The 10,669-nt window shown below is 37.8% G+C and overlaps 1 pseudogene; it reads left to right on the top strand.

Annotated features, from left to right (window-relative positions):
• The first annotated feature begins 6,417 nt into the window (after positions 1 to 6,417).
• LOC111913838 (uncharacterized) lies at positions 6,418 to 10,314 on the top strand (annotated as a pseudogene).
• The last annotated feature ends 355 nt before the right edge of the window (positions 10,315 to 10,669 follow it).

Here is a 10,669-nt window from a genome sequence, read left to right as displayed (position 1 = left end):
GCAGGTTATATCTACCCTAATCGGCTTAGGCCTTGATCATTTCATTGATGGGTCACAAGAAGCCCCATCTAAGACTCTTTCTACTGACGCTACTAAACCTAATCCGGAATACCGCCCGTGGTATCGACAAGACCAGATCTTGTTAGGTGCTTTGCTCGGCAGTTGTTCTGAAACTATCCAGCCAATTGTTTCCTCTGCCGACACTTCAAGACAAGTCTTCAAGCGACTCAATGACAGCTATGCAAGTGTCTCTCGATCAAGAATAATCTCCCTTAAGTCCAGATTAGCCAACAATCCAAAGGGGTCTCGTCCAATTGCTGATTTCCTCACTGAGATGAAGAGCATTGCCGACGAATTAGCCCTAGCACAGAGTCCAATCGATGAGGAGGACCTCATTGTGCACATTCTAAGTCAATTAGGTGAAGACTACACTCACATAGTTGCTGCCCTCAAAATCAGAGACACAACTATCACCTTCCCTGATCTCTTTGATAAGCTCGTAGACCATGAAAGAACCCTCAAAGACAATCAATCAACACCGACAATCGTTATTGTGAACAACACTCAGAAACAATTCTCTCGTCATATTTCCAGGCAATCGACAGACAACAAAAGCTCCAACAAGTTTAATCGCTTCAGTAATTCTGGTCCTCGCCAAAATCGATTCTCTGGGTCAACAAATGCCAACAATTTCACTCAGAGTGGTAATTGATCCTCTGCCTTTTGTCAATTTTGTAATATTCCAGGTCACGACACTAAAGACTGCAGGAAACTTGCCCGATTCTTGAAAGACAACAACATCTCCATCTCATTGACAGCACCATCGCCTTCGGTTAATACCACTGCAGCTGGACCCACATCGTCCAACCCACCATGGATGTTTGACACAGGAGCTTCTCATCATGTGGCTTCAAATCCGGCTTCATTCCACACCCTCTCGGAATATGGAGGACCCGATGAAATTATGTTAGGAAATGGTATGAGTCTTCCAATCTCTCACACTGGTCATACTATACTCCCCACTTCCTCAAAATCGTTACATCTGCATAATGTTTTTTGTGTTCCAAAATTGCGTAATAATCTTGTTTCTGTTGCCAAACTGTGTAAATCTAACCGTGTCTCTGTTGAATTCTTTCCACATTATTTTGCTGTCAAGGATCTTCGCACGGGGGCGTGTCTAATGCAGGGGGTGAACATTAATGACATCTATTACGCAGCCATTCAATCTCTTCGTCAACTACCTCAACTAAATACTCTCACCACTTCAACCAGTTCTCTTCATTCATGGCATCACAAGCTGGGTCACCCGTCTATCAAAGTTCTCAAGTCTCTTTTTAGGCAGTTAAATTTAGAGTCAAGTTCAATGTATTTCAATAACTTTCATTGTGATGCATGCTCCATTAATAAAAGTCATAAACTACCATTTGGTAGCAATTCATTTGTTGCCTCTAAACCTCTTGAACTTGTCTACTCTGATGTTTGGGGACCAGTCAAACAATCTAATGATGGCTTCCTTTACTATGTCATCTTTGTTGATTTTTTCTCCAAGTATACCTGGCTTTATCCAATGAAAAAAAAAATCTGATGTCTCAATATTATTTCCTCAATTCAGAACCCTGGCTGAAAAATACCATAAAACCCCTCTTATCTCTCTGTTTACAGACAATGGTGGTGAGTATATTGCTCTCACTCGATACTTACAAGAAAATGGTATCTCCCACTTCACAACACCTCCACACACACCTGAGCAAAATGGAGTTGCAGAAAGACGACATCGACACATTGTTGAAACCGGTCTCTCTCTCCTCCACCATGCCCACCTTCCTCTCACTTTTTGGTCTCATGCCTTTCAAACGGCTGTTCACCTAATTAATCGATTACCCACATCCATTCTTGACAATATCTCTCCCTACCAAAAACTTTACAACTCCCCACCCGCATATAACAATCTTAAACCCTTTGGTTGTCTCTGTTTCCCTTGGCTTCGGCCCTATGCAGTCACCAAACTCCACCCTCGTTCCGCCAAATGCATTTTTCTTGGATATTCAGCATCCAAATCAGCATACAAATGCTATGACCCTATATCCCACAAACTCTATCACTCAAGACATGTTCAGTTCATTGAACACACTTTTCCCTATGCTTCTATCTCTAATGATGACAGCCCACTTCCCACTACAAATGACTTCCTATCAACCGAGCCAACTACCACTGCTACTGCCTCATCCCCTTGTGTTGTACCAGTCCTCCCAAACATTATCCCTACTGTTCTGCAGCCCACTCCAACAGCTGATCCAGTTGCTGATCCAACTTCAGCACCCACTACTCCCACTTCACCGATAAATCACTCAACTACAACCCCTCTAACATCTCCTTTCAACATCCCACATCACAATCCTCCTTCGTCCAGCTCACAAAATACTCTCATTCAGCCCAGCTCCACATACACACCTGATCCGCCCCGCCTCTCTATCATCCCAAATGATACCGACAATACTCGTTCCAGCCCATACCCTCCTCCCAGAAATCGCACCCACAACCCAAAATATTATAACGAAAACCTTGTCAACACCACCACTATTCATCCGATACCACCCACTATTGAACCTACCACCCACCTTCAAGCCAGCAAGGACACCCAATGGCGTCATGCCATGGAAGCTGAGTTTAATGCACTCATACACAATCAAACTTGGGAACTAGTACCTCCGGCATCTCATAAACCCATTGGTTGTAAATGGGTCTTTCGAATCAAACGTAAACCTGATGGCACAATTGATAAATACAAAGCTCGCTTAGTTGCCAAAGGCTTTCATCAACAGTATGGGAAAGATTACTTTGATACTTTTAGCCCAGTCACAAAACCGGTTACTATTCGAACTGTTCTCTCTATTGCTCTTTCCAATAATTGGCCTCTTAGACAACTGGATGTCAATAATGCCTTTCTCCAAGGTACCCTTCATGAAGAAGTTTACATGGTACAACCTCTGGGCTATACTCACCCACAATTCCCCAATCACCTTTGTAAACTCAAGAAATCTATTTACGGCCTCAAACAGGCTCCTCGGGCATGGTACACTGAACTCACCAATTTCCTCACTCACTGTGGCTTCAAGAAGTCTCTGGCAGATCCTTCTCTATTCATCTATAATACCAATCACATTATTAGCTATTTTCTAGTCTATGTAGATGATATAGTACTCACAGGAAACAATTCTTCCTTTCTCTCTCAATTCATTTCCGCTCTCAGCAACAAATTTTCCTTGAAAGATCTTGGAATGCTTCATCACTTTCTCGGTGTTGAAGTCATTCCCACACCATCTAGTCTATTTCTGTCTCAACATCGTCACATTCAAGATGTTCTCACTCAGTTTCATATGGACGGTGCAAAGGAAGTTTCTACCCCTCTAAGCACCTCTGAACCCCTATCAGCTATTGACTCTACTCCTACTATAGATGCCACACCCTATCGCAAACTTGTAGGCTCACTTCAATACCTAGCTTTCACTCGTCCGGATATCTCTTATGCCATCAATAAACTTTCTCAATTCATGCATGCTCCTCGTCAGTCTCATTGGCAAGCTCTAAAACGTCTTCTTCGTTATCTTAAGGGTACCATTCACTATGGTTTGTTTCTCAATCGTACCTCTCCTCTCACACTCACGGCTTTTTCAGATTCCGATTGGGGGGTGTTAATGATGCAGGTAGATCCACAACAGCTTATTTACTTTATCTTGGTTCTAACATTGTTTCTTGGAAGTCTACAAGGCAAAAGTCAGTCTCCAGATCCTCCACTGAAGCAAAATATAAGGCGTTGGCAAATGCTTCGGCTGAATTAGCATGGCTAAAGAACTTGCTACTAGAACTCGGCATATCTATCACACACCCTCCTACTCTCTTTTGTGACAATACAGGTGCCACTTATGTCTGTGCGAATCCTGTCTATCACTCGCGTATGAAGCATGTAGCCCTAGACTACCATTTTGTTCGTGAACAAGTCTCCACGGGTCTTCTCAAAGTTCATCATGTTCACTCCCACGACCAGCTTGCAGATATGCTAACCAAACCTCTATCCCAAGCTCCATTTCTTCGCAATCGTTCCAAGATTAGAGTCTCCAATGGATCCTCCATCTTGCGGGGGCGTATTAAGGATATTCACAAATAGATTTATCTTATGTATAATTAGATATTATCACGTGTAATTGTATAGTCAAATTACCTAATCTAGCTGCTACTTATTCTCCTGTAAATATGGAGCAGTCAAACATTTGTATTCAGCCTATATAAGGCAATCGTATTAATGAATATATTTAAGATTTTCACAGCAATCAATTACTCTCCATAATATATATATATATATATATATATATATATATATATATATATATATATATATATATATAGAGTCAAGATCAAATAAGAAGGAAATTTTTGGTAGGAAGGTAAGAAATTTTTTATATACATATTTTCTTAGGAAAAAAATGAAATGAATCATTAGATAATTCAAAAGTAAGATGATTCACAAGAAAAAATCCGGAAAAAACACTTTTATGATTAATTTTTAGATAAATCAAGAAAAAAAATTCACTTTTATGACAATTTTAGTGAATATCAACAAAATCACCGTAAAAATGAATCATCGAAATGTTTTTCGGGATTTTTTTTTGTGAAGCATGTTATTATTGATTCATCTAGTGATTCATTTATTTTGTTCGCCAAAAAATTAAGCCGAAAAAAATTTCTTACCTTCCTACCAAAAAAAATTTCTTACCGGATATATATATATATATATATATATATATATATATATATATATATATATATATATATATATATATATATATATATATATATATTAGAGGTGGCAAAAATTGACACGACACGAAACCCGACACGAAATAAACGGGTTTGGTAAGATATTTCAACCCGTTTAGATAAACGGATTGACACGACACGACACGAAAATTAAATGGGTAAGGTTATGGTAGAGAATTTCAACTCGAATATGACTCGAAAATGACCCTTTATTTATATGCAAGTTTTTTTGAATTATTTAAATAAACTAGAAAGATACAAAACCAAAAACATAAGTAAAAGAAAACCTTCTAATTGAATTGTTTTGTAATGTTGAAATGACTTAGCCGTCTAGATCAAGATTTTATTTCAGTTTTTCCATTCTCTCTCAAACTACCAGTCTCTTTCACCACTCTCACATCTTCATGACCTTGTCATCCGCCTTCCCAACTCCCACTCTTTTAATTTTGTCATCTAAACTTGTCATGACTTCATCTACTCTACCTCAAAACAATTAGTTTTTCATTTCCACCTATCAAACTCCTACTCTTTCAACATGCTCAATCTTTTAACGTCACATGACACGGCATATTTCAAGGTATAGCCCTAACCCAAAACCAACACGAACTCGACACGAAAATAAACGGGTTTACACTACACGACACGTTAATTAAATGGGTCGGGTTAGGGTCAAACACTTTCAACCCGTTTAGTATTTCGACACGACACGAACCCGACACGACCCAATTGCCACCTCTAATATATATATATATATATATATATATATATATATATATATATATATATATATATATATATATATATATATATATCAACACGACACGAACCCGACACGACACAATTGCCACCTCTAATATATATATATATATATATATATATATATATATATATATATATATATATATATATATATATATATATATATATATATATATATATTTCAATCAAGACGGTAAAAACGAGGGTAAAAATGAAACAAAATGTAATTGTAATAAATTACTAAAAGAATAAAAAAAATAATCATGTGACTCAGTACATTAAGTTATCATTAATTATTATACAACGCAAGGAAATAAAATACATGTCTTCGAAAACATAAAGTAAAGCACTACAATAGAAAAAAAACAACATAATATAATTGTTTAAAATACAATGCTATAATTGGAAAAAAAACAAAAAAATGTTATAAATAATAAAAATATAAAAAAGATACAATAGTAAGATGTTATAAAAGTACAATGTTACAAATAAAGTAGGATGCAAATATTTGTAAAAAAACAATGTTAATTCCATAGACTAAACTCTAAACCCAAAATTATGTTTCAACATCATCATGTCTATTACTAAAGGCTGGAGTAGTAATCCACATCGAAAAAATCCCGAGTTCCAAGTAGTACTCAAAGCTTTTATCGAGAAGTCCAAGTCACACCTTGATAGTAATGGTAAAATCAGATGTGCGTGTCAAAAATGAGATAATCGTTACTTCAAGTACCTGACAACAGTGGAACGTCATATATTTATAAATGGTTTCAGTAAGTCGTACACAACTTGGATCTATCACGGTGAATCTTTAATTCCTCCGGTCGTCTTTCCAATAACGAAATGGCCGATTTAATTGACGATGTGATGTGGGAGTCGAGAGAAAATGATACAAACCTCAATGAAGGAACCTCGAATACAAAGGGTAGCGGTGTGGATGATGACTTTGCACAGTTGTTAGAAGAAGTGGAAACTAAATTGTATCATGGTTGCACCTTTTCTTCCCTTGATTTTCTAGCAAAATTAATGCATATCAAGGTGAAAAAAATAGACGGATAGTTCATTTGATCAACTCCTTGAGTTGTTGCAATCCGCATTTCCCAAAGGCAACAAGGTTCCCCTTTCACATTATCTAGCCAAAAAGAAACTAAAGTTCGTTGGTCTGGGGTATGAGTCGATAAATATCTGCAAAAACGATTGTTTTCACTTTTAGAAAGAACACGAGTCATTGCAGGTTTGTCCCGTTTGTAAAGAGAGCTAATGCATCGATAAAAACACCAAGGGTAAGAAAGTAGCTCATAAAGTGTTACGATACTTTCCTGTGACCCCTAGACTACCACATTTATATTGTTCGAGGTACACTGCCAAAAATATGATTTGGCATAGTACCCAAAGATCAAAAAGATGGTGTGATGCGTCATCCTGTTGATGGGGTACATTGGCAAGATTTTGATAAAAAAAACCCCAACTTCTTGAGTGAACCCCGTAACGTACACCTAAGTCTTTCAGTTGATGGTTTTAATCCATTTGGAAACATGTGTAATCCACATAGCACATGGACGATTATAATCACCACATACAATCTGCCACCCTCGCTTTGTATGAAAGAGTCATCATTTATGTTGACTTTGTTGATTCTTGACCCGAAAGCACCTGGTAAGGATATGGATGTTTTCCTTAGGCCGTTGGTGGAAGAGCTTAAATGTTTATGGAACTCAGGCATACATATTAAAGATGCAGCAAAAAACACATTCTTCATGATGAAAGCTATGTTGTAGTGGATAATAAACGACTGGCCAACTCATAGTACTCTATTAGGTTGGAGTGGGCAAGGGTATAGAGCATGTGCTACTTGCAATGAAGACACTACTTCGTACCGTGCAACAAATAAAGTCATATATATTGGTCATCTTCGTTTCCGTTAAGAAAGAGGTTGGACTTTAACGAGATGAAAGAGACAAGACCCGCTCCGAGACACTTTGGTAATGACGACATACAAGAGCAACTAGGTCGTCTACTAACTCGTAAACCGATTAAACATCCTAAGCATGGATGTGGGGAGCCAAAACGGCAAGATGACAAGTTGAACCGGTCGAAACGAATCATTTTATTCGAACTCAAGTATTAGTCTTCTCTACAGCTGAAACACAACATATATTTCATGCATGTCGAGAAAAATGTGGACGAGTGTTTGTTAGGTACTCTTCTAATGAATGATAAAAGTAAAGACACATCAAATGCACGAGAAGACTTGAGAATTCTAAAGATTCAGAGAAATTAATGGTTGTAAAAAAAAGGGTGACAAGTTTCATAGACCCCATGCAAGATGCCCTTTCACGAAATCTAGTTGACAACTCTTTTTTCAATTTATAAAAGATGTTAAACTGCCAGATGGGTTTGGTTCTAACACCAGTAACAAAGTGAACGATACCAATACTAACATTATTGGGTTGAAAGCACATGACCATCACATTCTTATGCAACATTTGATATTTATTGGAGTTAGAGAGTTGTTAGACAAAGACACTTATACACCTATTGTAGACCTTTGTACGTTTTTCAAACAACTTTACTCTAGAACATTGAAGGTGGAGGATATAAGGAAATCAAAAGTAGACATTATTGCAATCTTGTGCAAGTTAGAATTGATTTATCCTCCAATGTTTTTTGACTTTATGGCTCATTTACTTTTTCATATACCTGATGAAGTGATTGTCGGAGGCCTGGTATGTATGAGATGGATGTATCCCTTCAAAAGGTATATGAAAAAACTATGTTAGAAACAAGGCGAGGCCGAAAGGTCCTATAGCTGAGGGTTATGTTGCTGAAGAAGTTTTATCATTTTGTTCGATGTACCTTCGAGATGTACAGACTCAATTCAATCGCCCTGAAAGAAATGAAGATGTTGTCATAGAAAAAAACAAAGTTTTGGATGTTTAGGTATAAATGTCGATCGGCCAGCACAAGTCAAATCAAAACTCTTAATTTAACGGAAATGCGTAGCATGGAATGGTTTGTATTGAATAGCCATGAAGAAGTCAGACAAAACCCTCTACCACCATCGTCCCCCTCTTCTTCGTCCTCCTCTTCTCTTCCTCTATTACATCCACCAATCACCACCACAGCACCACTGCTCTCCAAATCGCTCGACCACTCAGTAAACTCACCCACCCAGTCGTCATCCTTATTTCCTCAAATGGGTTCCGATTTGGGTACCAATTTAAAACCTCAACACCCAACATCCATCGACTAATCAAAAACGGAACTGAAGCTGAAACCGGATTTATTCCAGTCTACCCAACGTTAACCTTCCCAAATCACTACTCAATCGCCGTCGGATTATACTCTGCTTATCACGGAATCATAAACAACCAATTCATTGATCCAATCGCAGGTGATACTTTCACATTTACCAGCCATGAACCCAAATGGTGGCTAGGCGAACCCATTTAGGAAACAATCGCGAATCAAGGGCTCAAAGCGGCTAAATATTTATGGCCTGGATCCGAGGTAAAAAAGGCTTCTTGGGATTATCCTATGAATTTATGTGCACCTTATAATGAATAAGTTCCATTCGAAGAACGCGTTGATACTATCCTCCATTATTTTGATTTACCAAATGAAGAAATTCCTGTTTTCATGACATTGTATTTCGAGGACCCTGATCATCAAGGTCATCAATTTGGCCCTGATGATCCTCATGTTACTGAAGTTGTTAGTAACATCCATGGGTTGATTGTAGGGGTGTAAGTGAGTCGAGCTACTCGTGAGCTACTAGGGATCGACTCGTTAAAAGCTTTACTTGAGATCGAATTAAACGAGTCTGAGCCGAGCTCGAGCCTAAACATGAGGCTCGTTTATTAAACGAGCTCGATCCCAGCTTCAATTAATGGGCTCGCGAGCCTAAATGAGCTTAAACGAGCCTATATATATATATACATACATACACAAACACACACACACACACACACACACACATATATATATATATATATATATATATATATATATATATATATATATATATATATAGGCTCACTTAGGATCGATTAGGTTCGCGAGCCCACTAAATTGTTCACGAGCCGAGCTCGAGCTTGGTCAGGCTCGGGCTCGGCTTGGCTCATTTACACCCCTAGTTGATTGGTAGATTGATTAACGGATTGGAAAAACGTGGGGTTTTCGAAGATGTTACCATAATCATGGTAGGCGATCATGGAATGGTTGCTACTTGTGATAAAAAGTTAATCTTTTTAGATGATTTAGCTTCTTGGATCAAGATTCCGAAAGAATGGGTACAAGATTATGCTCTTGTGTTATCTATTCATCCACCTTCTGATCAATCCCCTTCTGAAATTGTCGCCAAAATGAACCAAGGATTGAGTTCATTAAAAATGACGACAAATTGAAAGTTTATCTCAAGGAAGAGTAAGGAATGTAATAAATGTGGAGGTGAACATGGATATGATAATACATTTTTTTCGATGAGATTGATTTTTATTGGTCATGGTCCTCGATTTGCTAGAGGTAGAAAGGTACCATCTTTTGAGAATGTTCAAATATATAATTTAATTAATTCCATTCTCAACATACATGGAGCTTCCAACAATGGGTCTTTATCTTTTGCAAAGAGTGTGCTTTTGCCTCATCATTGACTCAAGTTTGAGTGTTGAAATCTGTGCATGTTTTGAGGCGATGCTGTTTAATTGTTGTATAGTTAGGTTAATAATGGTGCTTATGCTTAAGATGCATTGGTTCATTGATTGAATGTAAGTTCTGAGTGTTTGAATCTTGTTTTCGTCTAGCTACAAAAGATGTTACATGGTATTCTTTATAAACATTGTGTCATTTTATCATGTTGTTATAATTGGTATTCTAAAGAGTTGTATTTCATCATGCAAACGATGTAGTGAGGGCTGATTTTTGTCTGAGTGTAGAAGTGCTCAATTCTTGTAAATGAAGAAGTGTGGCAATATTGTGAGTACTATGCGTGCCTTGGGAGATACAGTAGAAGAATCTTATGTAGTGAATAAGCTACTAAGAGCCATGTCATCCAAGTTCCTACATATTGCTTCAACTCTTGAGCATTTTGGGGACT

This window comes from Lactuca sativa, chromosome 5 (genome assembly GCF_002870075.4).
Source record: "Lactuca sativa cultivar Salinas chromosome 5, Lsat_Salinas_v11, whole genome shotgun sequence".
Lineage (NCBI taxonomy): Eukaryota > Viridiplantae > Streptophyta > Magnoliopsida > Asterales > Asteraceae > Lactuca > Lactuca sativa.
Note: the sequence above shows the minus strand (reverse complement) of the source record. Positions and strands in the feature narration are given on the sequence as shown.